Here is a 14363-nt window from a genome sequence, read left to right on the forward strand (position 1 = left end):
CTCAAGTGGAGGAGGAGAGTCTACAGATCATGGAAGGAGGGGCTGGCCAGTTGGGTGGAATATAAGGCTGTTGTCAGTATTTAGTGAGGCAACTAGGAAAGCTAAAGCCTCCTTAGAATTAAACCTTGCGAGAGGGGTCAAGAACAACAGAAAGGGCTTCTTGAAATACATTGCAGATAAAACTAACACTAGAGGCAATGCAGGCCCACTAATGAGCGAGGTGGGTGCCCAGGTGACAGAAGATAAAGAGAAGGTGGAGTTACTGAATGCCTTCTTTGTCTCTGTCTGTAATGCCAGAGGCTCTCCTGAGGAGCCCTGTACCCCTGAGGCTCCAGATGAAGTCAGAATAAAGGAGGAGTTTGCCTTTGTTGATTAGGGCTGGGTTAAGGACTGATTAAGCAAGCTGGACATCCATAAATCCATGGGATGCATCCGCGGGTGCTGAGGGAGCTGATGGAAGTCATTGCTAAGCCACTCTCCATCATTGGTAAGTCATGGGCATTGGGAGAGATGCCTGAGGACTGGAGAAAGCAAATGTCACTCCGGTCTTCAAAAAGGGCAAGAAAGAAGACCCAGGTAACTATAGACCGGTCAGCTCCACCTTCATCCCCGGTAAGGGGATGGAACAATTTATCCTTGGCATTGTCTGTAGTCATATCAAGGATAAGAGGGTCATTAGGGGCAGTCAACAAGGCCTCACCAAGAGGAAGTTGTGCCTGGCCAACCTGATAGCCTTCTGTGAGGATATAACTGGGTGGATAGATGATGGAAAGGCAGTGGACGTGGTGTATCTTGATTTCAGTAAAGCCTTTGACACTGTCTTCCACAGCATCCTCGCAGCTAAACTGAGGAAGTGTGGTCTGGATGATCGGGTAGTGAGGTGGACTGTAAACGGGCTGAAGGGAAGAAGCCAGAGAGTTGTGGTCAATGGGATGGAGTCAAGTGGGAGTCCTGTATCTAGTGGAGTCCCTCAAGGGTCGGTACTGGGACCATTGTTGTTTAATATATTCATCAATGACTTGGATGAGGGAATGGAGTGCGCCGTCAGCAAGTTTGCTGATGACACAAAACTGGGAGGAGCGGCCGACACACCGGAAGGCCGTGCTGCCATCCAGCAGGACCTCAGCAGGCCGGAGAGCTGGGCGGGGAGAAACTTACTGAAATATAACGAGGGCAAGTGTAGAGTCCTGCATCTGGGCAAGAACAACCCCAGACACCAGCATAAGTTGGGGACTGCCCTGCTGGAGAGCAGTGAAGGGGAGAGGGACCTGGGGGTCCTGGTGGACAGCGGGATGACCATGAGCCAGCACTGTGCCCTTGTGACCAAGAAGGTCGATGGCATCCTGGGGTGTGCCAGAAGGGGTGTGGTTAGTAGGTCAAGAGAGGTTCTCCTCCTCCTCTACACTGCCCTGGTGACAGAACATCTGGAATATTGCACCCAGTTGTGGGCCCCTCAGTTCAAGGACAGGGAACTGCTTGAGAGAGTCCAGCGCAGAGCCATGAAGGTGACTAAGGGAGTGGAGCATCTCCCTTATGAGGGAAGGCTGAGGGAGCTGGGTCTCTTTAGCTCGGAGAAGAGGAGACTGAGGGGTGACATCATTAACGTTTATAAATTTGTAAAGGGTGAGTGTCAGGAGGACGGAGCCTGGTTTTTCTCTGTGACATCCAATGATAGGACAAGGAGCAATGGGTGCAAGTTAGAACATAGGAGGTTCTGCTTAAATATTAGATGAAACTTTTTTACGGTGAGGGTGACAGAACACTGGAACAGTCTGCCCAGAGGGGTTGTGGAGTCTCCTTCTCTGGAGACTTTCAAAACCCACCTGGACATGTTCCTGTGTGACATGATTTAGGTGTTTCAGCTTCAGCAGGGAGATTGGACTAAATGATCTTTCAAGGTCCCTTCCAATCCCTAATATTCTGTGATTATCTGATTCTGTGAAGGGCCTGGTTTCCTGGGTGATCCCATCTCTCCATGAGCTCAGAGTGATTTATCAATCCCTCCATTCTTTGCGTCAGCCACAAATTTTTTATGAACATGTTTTTAATACGCATTTTTGAATCATTGATGAAAATATTGACTACTTTAAGCCTTCTGCTAGAAAACATTATGAGATACACAGATTTAATGACAGCTCCCCATCAACGTCGGCTGTCTGAGTTCTTACCCAAGTATCTGTCTGTCTCACGTGCTTCTCCCTGATGCTGTCGAGTGCTCATTTTTAATCAGTCATGCCGCACTAAATCAGGCACAGTCCCTATGCTGAAGTATATCACATCTATTCAGTTACTTTTATCAACCAAACATATAATCTCCTCTGTGAATGAAATGAGGGCTGACAAGACCTGTTTTCCATAAAACCACATTGATTGGTTTTAATTCTCCAAGTTCCTTTCATCTGACTCCTGTATCACTTTCCCTTGGCTTTGCCCTTGTCTGATGCCCAGAGGCATCACCCAGCTTGCTTTCTCCAGTAGGACAGTCTGCTGCAGCTTCCCCCATGGATCAAGATTTACTGGGGATGCTCCCCAGGGAGGTAACACCTTCTCCAGACCTGACCATTGTATGAGATAGCCCCATTTAGTGTAATTTAATGCTGTCCTTGATCTTAAAAATGCTGGCAATCTTTTCAGCATCCTCTTGTGAGACTAACACAAAGACAGCACAGAAACATTTATTACATTTACACCTTATCAACAGTTTGGTCATCTCTATAAGGAAAACTTCTGCACCATTTTTTTTGCTGTTCTCTGAGCATTTCAATTGCCTTCTCACTGTCATTCATTCACTAAGTCATGCATTTTTAACTGATGAGTGTAGCTTCTTGTATCAATTTTCTGTACTTCATAACATTTAATTCAAAATCAATGGTTATCTATTTCCTTCCCTCCACTCCATTTTGTTATATATATATATGTGTATATATATATATTATTTCTAATAGCTACCTCCATCACTGAAGAGGACAGGCATCTGGCTGAAGATGCCCTCTTCCCTGATTATGAAATGATGACTTTTTGCCCTCTAAGAAAAAATCTATGTTTTCACTCCATTTTTTTTTAATCCTTCCCACTCAATTTTGCTTGCAATTTACTTCCTTGCTGGAGATATTTCACCTTCTCTGCAACACCATGCAAGGCACTTCTGACTGTAGGTCCTTCTGTCTGCCGCAGCATGACTCTCTTGCCTTTCAGAGTCCCTCCTAGCCCCATTTCCAGTAATTCTACAAATATGATAACTAGAGGATTCCTAGGGCCACTTACACTCTGGCATTACTGCCCTTATCACCTTCCAGACGGGTATCTCTCAGCCAAGTTAATGAGTCTATAGGTGGACTTCCAATCACAACAGGTCCCAACACCAACTTGTTCCCACCTCGGGTGTTTTTTTCCCATCAATATATACTGTTTGATTTTCACAGTACTGACTATATCAAAGTAGCCAGATAACACTCCTGCCCCAGACTGATGTGGAAGGACCACCCCCCAGGGGAGTTTCTGGTGCTTGGGACAACTGCTGCTCGTCCTTTGTGAGCCAGAGCGCTTCTGGGGCACACCTCCATGGACAGCCCCTGCTCCTTGAGCATTTGGAACCCTGCAAAGAGAGCAGGGCAAATTGAAATTAATAATTTATGAGTGACAGTAACAATTTCCACCATTCGGGGAAGCAAAGAAAATTGTTCTATAAACATTTTTCTTTTCAATTTCCTACCAGTTACTTGAAATTTGATTTCCATCTAGTTGGTTTCATTGAACCTCCCTGAAGTGATTTAAAAAGTGTCACTGACAATTACTCAGCTGCAGAAAGAAAGAAACAGCGGTGGGGCAACTCCATCTCACCAGCCCCAAAAGGACTGGGAAGAGGAGGCTTGGGGTCACTGGCAGAGAAACAATTAGGCGGCACCAGAAACAGCTTGTCAGAATTTGACCTAGCCCACCTGCAGCTGCATGGCACTGCCTTTGGTGTGGCAGGGACACCTCATGGAGCAAGTGGAAAAGAACCTGTGGGTAGCAGCAGGAAGCCATCTAATTACATGCAAGCACGTCATCTCTAGGTCCAAATTGCCGGCTGCACCATCAAACAGCTGGGACTGGAGTCTCAGCACACCTGAAGACATTGCCAGGTTGTCTTGGGTGCACAGTTCACGGGGTTACTTCTGCCACTCTGTGATCCTGATGTGGCTGCCCTACGTGCTATCTAGTTTGGGTTCTGCTTCTGTCCCTCTCTAGGGACAGACTTCACTGTTTCCAACTAGCAGAGGCCTATCTCCTCTGCAGGGTCAGGCCTCTCTGGCCCTAAAGCACACACAGTCCAGGGTCTCCATCCCTTTTTTTTTCACACACAGCTATTCTCCCCCATGGCTGATCCAGCATTCAAGATCCATCCCACACTGTTCAACACCTTGCCATGGTACTGGCTTTGGGAATAGACGGATTGCTTATGTCTCAACAGAAGCAATTCCTCCTGCCACCAATTTCCTCCAGGAGCTGCAGCCCTTCCATTGGACACAGGCCATGCATGGTGGCTGTGGGCAGGAGCTGCTGGTGGAGTTGAGCTGGCTCACCTGTGCTCCTTGCCATACCCCTGAGGTGGGGACATTTGACTGGAGAGCAGAGATGGAGCTTCTTCTGCAGCTTGCGTCTGTGGAGGGTGCAGACTAAAACAAGGTCAATGGGGAAAAGGCCACTGGAACCACATGGCTGCATCTCCAGGACTGCAATTAACATCACCAATGACTTAGATACCATAGAATGAGAGCAGGAAAACTATAATCTGGGAACAAGGGATTCATGGGGCTGGAAGGCATCAGTGAATGAACTTCTACAGTTCAGTGGAAATCCCTGCACTGGACATCCCTGGGAGTGGAGGACCTGATGCTCCTAGTATCTGGGGAAAGTGGGAAGGGCAGACTGCTCACCCCAAAGGTCACACCAAAATCTTCTGATCCTCCCGATAATTGCAGAAGACAAGTAGGTAAACAGGCAGCAGCCCTCTATGGACATCATCCAAGCCTGGAAGTGTTTACAGTGTCATCGCTTTGAGCATAATAGGGAATTACATTAATAGGCTGGCTGAGTTTTAAAAGCAATAGCTTTGTTAAAAGCAGTTAGGATCAGGTGCTGCTCGTCAGTGCTATGCTGTCTCATGGTCATGGCAGACATGGGTTTGCTATCCTGTGGGCCTCTAGCCGAGTAACACACATTTCCCTTCTGAAAGAAATAACAAAAAATGAATACAGAAATTAAAAACAATTCATAGCACCTGTTATATAGGAGTGATCGCCTAATGCCTTAGAGCAGAGCAGCGCTATCCTTCCATGCTGGAAATGAACAGTTCTCTTGACCTTTTGCTTTTAAATAAACACCCAGGATGGCAATAACTGCTCAGAGTGTGAATTCATTATCTGAGGGATTCTGGAGGCTGGTGGGGATGGGTGTGGGAAGCTGTGAGGAAACCTGCGACCACACCAGGAGAGAGGCAACGCCAGCTGTGTGTGGTGCAGTGCCAGTGCTCTCCTCCAGCCCCAAGGGAAAGCTTAACACATTTCAGAGGTGTGTGCCACCATGCATGAAGGGCAGATATTCCTCTCTGCAAGCACAGTGGGACATGTAGGACACATCCGAGGGGTTCAAGTGGGACCTGGGTTTGCGGGGATCAACTCCCTCCGGTTGGGCAAAGACAGACCCAGCGCTGGGCTCAGGTAGCCTCCTGTGACTGGTGTTTAGGTTAATATCTGACATCACTGTTTACCGTGACATCCCCTGTCCTGCCCCACAGACCCTGTGTGACAGAACACATTGCAACACTGGTGTCATATCATTTCACCATAAGAACTAGAAGAGGTTTCCGTGGAGGTCCTATTTTTAACTTTTCACCTGGCTGCATTGCTCTGAAGACTGATGAGTGCGCTCTGGAAGCTAATTAGAAGTTTCTTGCAAAGTTTGACTAAAATTGGTCAAATTGTTATGATGATCCAGGTCAGAGACATTACTCAGATTTGGATTTTCTCCTTAAATTGTAGTTTTTGGAGTATGTTCATTCATCTTTACTAGAAAAATCTTTCACATTTTCCACTGGGCAGCTCAGGCCAAGGCAGGAGACTGACAGTAATTAAGCACTGCTGCTAATGAGCTTTTTAGTTAAGGGTTAGAAACACACCTTCTGGTGGCAATTTTCAGCCTAGAGATTGCAGGTGTGAAAAGTTCCTGATTTGCTTTTAATATCTTTTTATTAAGAAAAGTGAAGGTGAAGACACAGAACTCAAGTTTTCTTCTTCACTGCTCTCCAGGGCAGGAGATGTTAGTATGCCACCTCCAAGTTCCCGCACTGCCCAGCACTGATCATTTACCCTCATCCATCCCCTTGACTCCCTCCTCTCACTGCAGGGCCAGAGAGCTGGATGAGGTGGGAGAGGGAGGTGACCAGGAAGGGTACAGTGGGGTCCCACCTGTGTTGGGAAGGCTAAGCTTTGCTGCAGAGGAGAGATGAGGAATGAGCCAAAGTTTAGGTGTCTCTTGGCCGTAGTTGGGTTGGGTGAGTGAAGACCGTGGTCTGCTGAATAAGAGGGTGGGTGAAGTCCTGTTTCTGCAAGGAATGGGGATGTGTGCATGGAGATGCTTTGTACAGAGGGTGGGGCAGAGCTCTCCATTGGTGCTGACCCATGGCAGGAGCAATCAAGACTGGACATCACCCAACATGTCCCACAGATGTAGGGCCTCCAGCTGCATGCCCAAGGAGACACCACCAGGTGTCTTCAGCTGTCCACTTCACCTCCTGTGAGGGCAGACTTAGCACAGCTCCCTACAGCAGACCTGACAACGGATGGTCCCCCCTGCCTTTCATTACCAGCTGGCCCATTCTCTTGGCCCAACAAGACCAGTTGTCCCAGTGGTTGTTCTATTTGTCCAGTCTCATGACATTGCCCTATCTGCAGAGCCAGGTGAGCTGTGCCAGTGGATGGCCACCATCCCTCTCTGGCAGGGCAAGGATGCTGTCCCGGCTCTGCCCGCTCAACGGAGGTCTCCCTTTGCTGTCTCCCCTCTTTACTGTCAAAACTCCGTGGGCAAAGCATAACCTGATTTCAGCACTGGAGGCCTGTACCAGAGAGGGATTTTGCAAAAGTCAGTTTGTAGGACTGCAGTGACACCTTGGGTTACAAGGGCATTGGCTTGATGTATGACGAGTGCTGACAGTTTGCTGTGCTTTTCCAGTGTTTGATGTCAGATAACAGCTGTTCTAAGCAGATAATTAATACAAATTCATTGGCCATGTATGGGATTTTTCTTTGTTCATTGGAGGGATGTGGGCTGGATCTCAAAGCAGGCTTCCTCCTGACTGCTATGCCTAATGCAGGCAGTGCTGCTGCCCCTTGCCAGCTCTTGCTGGGCTGTGTGTTGGGTTGCTGCTCTGATGTTTCAGAGAAGACAGAGCCCTGAAAAATTCATGTGCGGATCTTGGAGGCTAAAAACAAACTTAATTTGGGTTTTCATGACATGCAAGCCCTCTATTAGGCCCTGTAAACTTTTCCTGACATTACCACTTTATGAAAACTTTGATTTCAGTTGTTGACTAAATCTTTAATCTCCCTCTACCTGCTAGGTCTGTCTCCTTTCCTTACTTAAAAAAACAAAACAAAACAAAACAAAACAAAAAACAAAAACAAACAAAAAAACAAACCACAAACATTTTGGATTTGTCTTCGATGGCATCTTTCAAATGTCAGCAGTTACCAGACTAACATGGAATGCAAAGGCCTTGGCAAACAGTCTTTTAAAGAGCTGGGGCATATAAATTCAAAGGCATGATATAATCTAGGAGGAATCCATCAGTGAGGGGAGCCTCTTGCATGAAGTGTATTGAGAACTAAACACAATATGAGCAGAAGGAAAATTGCTTTTTCCCTTTTGAATTTTTATTCACTTACCAGCAATATTTACTAGTAGCAGGCAGAATCTATTTTTCATTTCCAGGGGAGATGGGAGAATTCTGGTGCCACTCATCTTGTCACCAAATTAAATCTGTCAACTTGCTGCCAGGTCGCTGTGATATTAATGATACACTTGTAATCCCTTTCATTTGGGAGGTCTGTGGATGGAGAAGTGAGACACTTGACCATTGTTCACACATTGTAATAGAAGGAAAAATAGCACTTCTGAAATGCTGGGAAATTGCAGCTCCCTCTGTCATTTATTCCCTTTATGTTAATAGAACCAGGCTGCAATCAGCTCTCGCAGCTCAGCGTGTGGACGCCTTGCAGTTGCCGGCTTTTATTTAGTAATTAGTCAGCGGACAGGGAGCTGGGTGCAATCAGCAGGCTTGCAGGCGCTCACACAGCTCCGTGCGTCCAGCTTCAATAAGCTGGGACCAGCCCCGCGGCTGCTGTGACCTTGCCTCTCTTCTTGCTGGATTGGATGCTGAGGGCTGCAGGGGCAAGCAGCACCAGCCTCGTTGCACCAGCCTGGGTGTGATCCCCACAGCCCAAAGGGAGGGACCAGGTCCCAGGTCTGCCCTTTTGGGGATGCAAAGGGGGTGTGAAGGCAGGTGATGTACCACCATCTTGCCTGCTGTGTTGCCCCAAACAGCTTCTCTCCTTGTGAGGTGTGATTGCAGGAGGAGTGGGAGGGCCTCAGCCTTTCACTGGAGCTGGGCTGGTGTCACACCACGTGCTGCTGTCACCTTGCCTAGTGAGCACCCTGCTGTGCTCAGGGAGGGGTCCGGGAGCGGGGTGGCTCCGGGGTGCCAGGGATAGCCTGAAATCTTTGGTGTTTAGCACACGAGCCAGCTGGGTGACCTGTGGGCAGATGTCATGTAAATGTACATGGAAAAGTCCATCTCTCTTCCTACAGGGGGTATTCCTTGGTGTTTCAGCTAGAAACATCCTCTCATCCAAAGCTTCCACAGATACCTGCTGAGCTTCATCTAGAGCAGGTCAGAACAGATCTGGGACATCCCTATGGGGCCTCAACAGTACAGGACGGGTTCTGAGGACAGGTACAGATATCCAGAGCCTCGGGCTGTGCTCACTGCAGCACGACTCCAGCAAACCCGAGCCGTTTCAAAATGCTGCACATAGCTCAGATCTTCTGTGCCCCTTTTCCCCAAAGCTTTGGTCTCTCCAAAACTTGGGTGCAGAAGGGTGCTTTGGAAATGGAGCTGGAAAGGAAAAGGCTGAACTTCCACAGATGGATTTGGGACCCCAGGCTTTGAACTGCCAGGTTGTGACAGGCTCTGGGCTCTGGCTGTGGAAATACAGGGGCTGTTACTCGGGGTCAGGACAGAGGGACTTGCTCTTGGGAGTCATCCTGCGATTACACCATGCCTGTACCCTTCTCACTTACTGTCTGCTAATTAGCAGTCCTTTTGCACACTTAATTAGCACATTCCTGACTTTAAGTTATGGGTTGCTTTCCTATATTTACACCCTCCTAAAATATCAAGGGAAAGGACTATAAATTAAATCTGATGAAAAACGTTAATTGTGTGAACTCCTTCTAGGATTTATAATGTTCAGCTTGCTATGCACTATGCATGGAGCCTGAATGCAACAACCCCTGGTCTGAGAGGAGGTATCAGCAGCTCCTTTTGAAGCTCTCCTGCCCCAGGTCCCCCAGGGGAATCTGCTAGAGTGATGGACAGCCCTATGCACCCTCTCAGAAGGCGCTTGGTGAAGGGTTTGCGCTTTTGTGTCCCACTGGAGCAACTCATGGGGAATTCCTGCATCAGTGGATTTATTCAGGTAAATCTGAGAGTAAAGGGTAAATCAGGTACTCACTTGGTCCCTGTGCAGCCCCCACGGTTTCTTTCCATAAACAAAACACATGCGCATTTGTGTGCACAAATACTAGAAATCTGCTCATGCATGGATTTGGAGTTGTTTGCACATACTGCATCTGGGGCCTTATCTCAACCCCAGCAGGATGCGCTGCCTCTCACTATGTTGTTCAAGAGAATTTCATGCTGGTGGGAAGTGCTGGAAAATTTGACATCCCTCCTGAGAGAAAGGCAGCACAGACAGATGGACTGAGTACCAACCCATTGCTGGGGCCATTGCACAGGCAAAGCAAACAGACACCACGATCCTGGACCATTGGGATTTGCTGAGACTCCTTCAAAAGTGCGAGTGCAATGGAGCGCCCCAGTGAGGGATCTCACCAGTGAGGTCCCCGCTGACTCAGAGCTGTGCTTTCAAACAGCCAGCCACCCCTGCTCTGTCATCCTCTACTCATGGTCCCAAACACTTGCCCCATGTACCCACGGTGTTCATTTGCCCCCTGCCTTCCTTGGCAGGTGCTTGGTGTGCCCAAGCCAGCAGAGATACTAAGGTGGTGTTTTCCTTCCCAGTGCTGTTGGACACTGCCCTAGACCAGATGGTCACTTTGCAGGCAGGCACAAGGTATGCCAAAGCATTTGTAAGGAACAAGTTCCTTAGAAGAGGACAAACCAGAACGAAGGTACGGGACTGTGGATGTAAGAAGAGATGTATGCATGTGTTGTGGTTTAGCCCGGCTGGCAGACAAACACCACACAGCTGTTCGCTCACCCTCCCCCCTCCCTCTCCGGGACGGGGGAGAGAAACGGGAAAGTGAAGCCTGTGAGTTGAGATAAAGACAGTTTATTAAGACAGGGAAAATAATAACAATAATAATAATAGTATTAATGGTAATAATGTGTACGAAATAAGTGATGCACAATGCAATTGCTCACCACCCGTTGACCGATGCCCAGCCTATCCCCGAGCAGCCGACCCCCCACCCCGGCTAGCCACCCCTATATATATTGTTCAGCATGACGTCAGATGGTATGGAATACCCCTTTGGCCAGTTTGGGTCAGCTGTCCTGGGTCTGTCCCCTCCCAGCTCCTGCTGCATCCCTAGCCTGCTCGCTAGCAGGACAGAGAGAGGCTGAAAAGTCCTTGGCTTGGTGTAAGCGCTGCTCTACAACAATTAAAACATCAGCATGTTATCAGCGCTCTTCTCATTCTAATCCAAAACATAGCACCCTGCCAGCTACTAGGAGGAAAATTAACTCTGTCCTACCTGAAACCAGGACAGCATGAAAGCAAGGCCTTCCAGCCCCATAACTAGCCCACCATTCTTAGGGCAAAGAATGAAAGGGATGTGACAGGGAAAGAGCAATTTTCTGAATAGGTAGATGCCAGCTTCCATCGACAAGCATTTTGGAAGCTTTCTGTCTGGAAGTTTGTATTGCACTATAGTTTTAAGATCAGTCAATAGTCCTGCCTTCTGTATAGGTCTAATCTCTTTTTACAGCCTCTGTAGCTTCCTCAGGATCTTGTGGCCCTGACTTCCACCAGTCCACAACATGCTGAACCTAAACCTGTTATTGTGAAGTCTGCTGTCCCATCACTCCATGACAGCCTCTACTTCTTGATGTAAGACATACTGAAGAACTGTTCCCTATTGGTCATTCCCAATTTTACAGACAGCTATCACAGCTACCCTCAGCCACCCTTTCCCAAATTGACAGGTCCCCTTTTAACCTGCACCAGTTCCCCAGTCCACAGTGGTGCCTTTTTCTCTACCTTTTCTACTTGTTTGGAGATATCTGACCAGAGTTGTGCACAGTATTCAAAATTATGTTTGGACAATGCTCTCAGACACATGGTCTGATTTTTTGGGTGATTCACTGGGGACCCAGGAGTTGGTCTTGATGATCCTTGTACGTCCCTTCCAACTCAGATATTGTACGATTCTATGATACTCCATGGATTTACAGATTTGTAGGACAATGTCTTTTGCTCTATTCTTCCTTTACTATCACTTTTTGGCTACATCCTGTACTGGGCTCAGGTTCTGCATGTTCATACCGAGCATACGGATTTAAAATGTACTCAAACCTCTAATTAAAGTCCCCTTGTCTGTCAGTCAGACTTCCTCTGTGGGAAAGCAAGAGTGAGTTTGGACTCCATTTATGAATTATAAATATAATTATTTTTTCTTGCATTTCTGGAAGAGGTGGGCACACAGCAGAAACCCAGGGTAACAGTGGTAGAGGACTGAAGCTGAAGGCAGGAGTGGCTCAGGCATGGACTCTGCCACTTTGGCTGTGCTGGTGCTGCTTCTTCCTCTGCTATGGGACATAACTTGGCTGCATGGCAGAGACCCTGGTGAGGACTGGTAGGATTAGTTTGACTGGCTGGTGGGACTAGGTGTGAAGTTCTGATCATAGCCTCTTCATTTCGGATCCTACTGTTCTATTATTCCTAAGCATAAGATCAGAATTCCATGGGCCTAAGAATTCTTCTGGCATAGACCCCACAGGTCTGAAGGTTGCTCTGCACCTTCCCCAGCAGCAGTCATCATCATTGAGCCATGGTTTCCCTGCCAGCTTGCCAAGGCTTATACCACACCTATGGCAGCTGCAAAGGGCCGGATGGAGCAGATCCACACTTCCTTACCTCTGTTCCCTGGGAGGGAGGCTGAAGCCACTTTACTGGTGCCCCCAGCACTACTATGTTCCCAGGGCGTAGCCTCCTGGAGACAGGCATTGTGCTTATTGCCTCAACACTGCATGACACAGTTTTCCTCCAAGCACCAGTCCCTAGTCCTTCACTACCCTGCAGTAAAGGAGTCTGAAGAGTTCCTGTGCCCCAGGCTTCCTACAGGGATGGCTGGACAGGAGCTAGAGGCTGTGAGACATTTGGCACACATTCCTTCCATTTACATGTAACAAGCTTCAGCTATTGAACTCTCATTAACAATTAAAGTGCAGCCAAGACCTCAGCTAATGAGAAAAAAATGTCACCCTGAAACCTGAGCTGGCCTGATGCCTCCTGCTAAGTGCTGAGTGGCAGAGATCAAGAGGGCTCTTCATGCCAGCACTGCTGCTTAGCCCCATTTCCTGACAGAGAGGATCCTTGCTGCTCTATGAAGAATGGATTCATCCACCATGCAAGGGTATTGAACCTGAAAGAGAGACCCAGGGAGCTCTGCCAGCCTTAGATAGCCTTAGGAGCATTGCTGGCATCTCTGAGTAGGCGTCATGGAGCACTCCTCTGGGTGGGTGTGTACATCACTTCACCTACAGAGGATGCCTGGCTGAACTGGGGTACAGAATACAAAGGATCTGTAGGCTTCCCCAAGCACTGTGCAAGAAGATGAGCTGGACCAAAGGAAAAAGGACTGTGGAGATATCAGGGCACTGGAAGCAGGTGGGGGCTTTTATGGTTCTCTGCACTTTCCATTTGGGGATGTAGCAGAAGAGAAGTACGAACCAATGTAGTTCAACGCTGGAGTTTACTTTCATGCTTGCTATCATGCATAGAAACCTCATGATCCTCAGGTGTAACCAGGTGCTGCTGCGGTCCTGTAAAGGACATTGTGATAGCCCAGGCACATTTCATAGGGTCTTGCTGGCCAGTGCTGGGCATCCATGATTCTGTAGGGGACACACATAAGTGTCTGAACCAGGCAGAAGCAAGTGGGGTGAGGAAATTTTAAGGGAATGAAGCTCTCAGTCTCTCCACACTGAGTGGGTCCAGATTGTGTGATATTCTGCAAACAGTGTGCACATGCACTTGCCCAGTGCCCCAGGCAGCATGCTGCACTCAGCAGAAGTGAGCACTGCATGATTATCAAGTGAGGGATGTGCATGTCATCTTCAGTTACTTACTATGTCATCCCAGGAAAATTGCAACAATGCAGACAGTAATTCTTCACCTTTTACTGGAGGTTTTATATCTACCTGGAATTTACACATTACTGCTTTTGACACTCTCTCATGAATGTGTGTTTTCAGTAATATGAAAAAATTGCTTGTGTACTAGGATGCCCCATGAACACCAGCAAAGCTTTCCAGTGAGAGAAACTTATCAGGAAGTTTGCTGCTGAGTTTGGCCTCACAGATCTCCAGTGCTAGAATTTCTGTAATACGCAGTCACTCTGCATGTGTTTTCCACAGATTGAGTGGGTATTTACTGCATTTCTTTTAATATATATTTGGATATGGAGGCCTAAACCACATCCACAGGAGTATTTTTGGTCTGTTACAGAGCATGGAAAGATCAGAAAGATCAGAAACCTACCAGCCATTTAAGAGGCGGAAAGAGAGAAACCTTGTGTTTCCCCGGGGATTTTTAACCTCACAGGGTTCCCGAATGGCCAAGGGTGAGGCACCACCACCTTGAGTGCTTGGAGATGGTGTCGCATGGTCCTGGCAGGGCCACATGTTCCTGATGGTGAAGGGTGCATGCTAAACATCAGGGAAGAAAGGGGGCAGCAAGCGGAGGGGTGCCTGCTAACTCCATCAGTGAAATTATGGCTGGAGAGTAGTGGATGGAGAGGAGTCACTGGAGTGAACAGAGAGGAACAGGGTGCCCAGCTGTACAGGACCACAGTGATCC

This window comes from Cygnus atratus, chromosome 17, assembly GCF_013377495.2.
Source record: "Cygnus atratus isolate AKBS03 ecotype Queensland, Australia chromosome 17, CAtr_DNAZoo_HiC_assembly, whole genome shotgun sequence".
Lineage (NCBI taxonomy): Eukaryota > Metazoa > Chordata > Aves > Anseriformes > Anatidae > Cygnus > Cygnus atratus.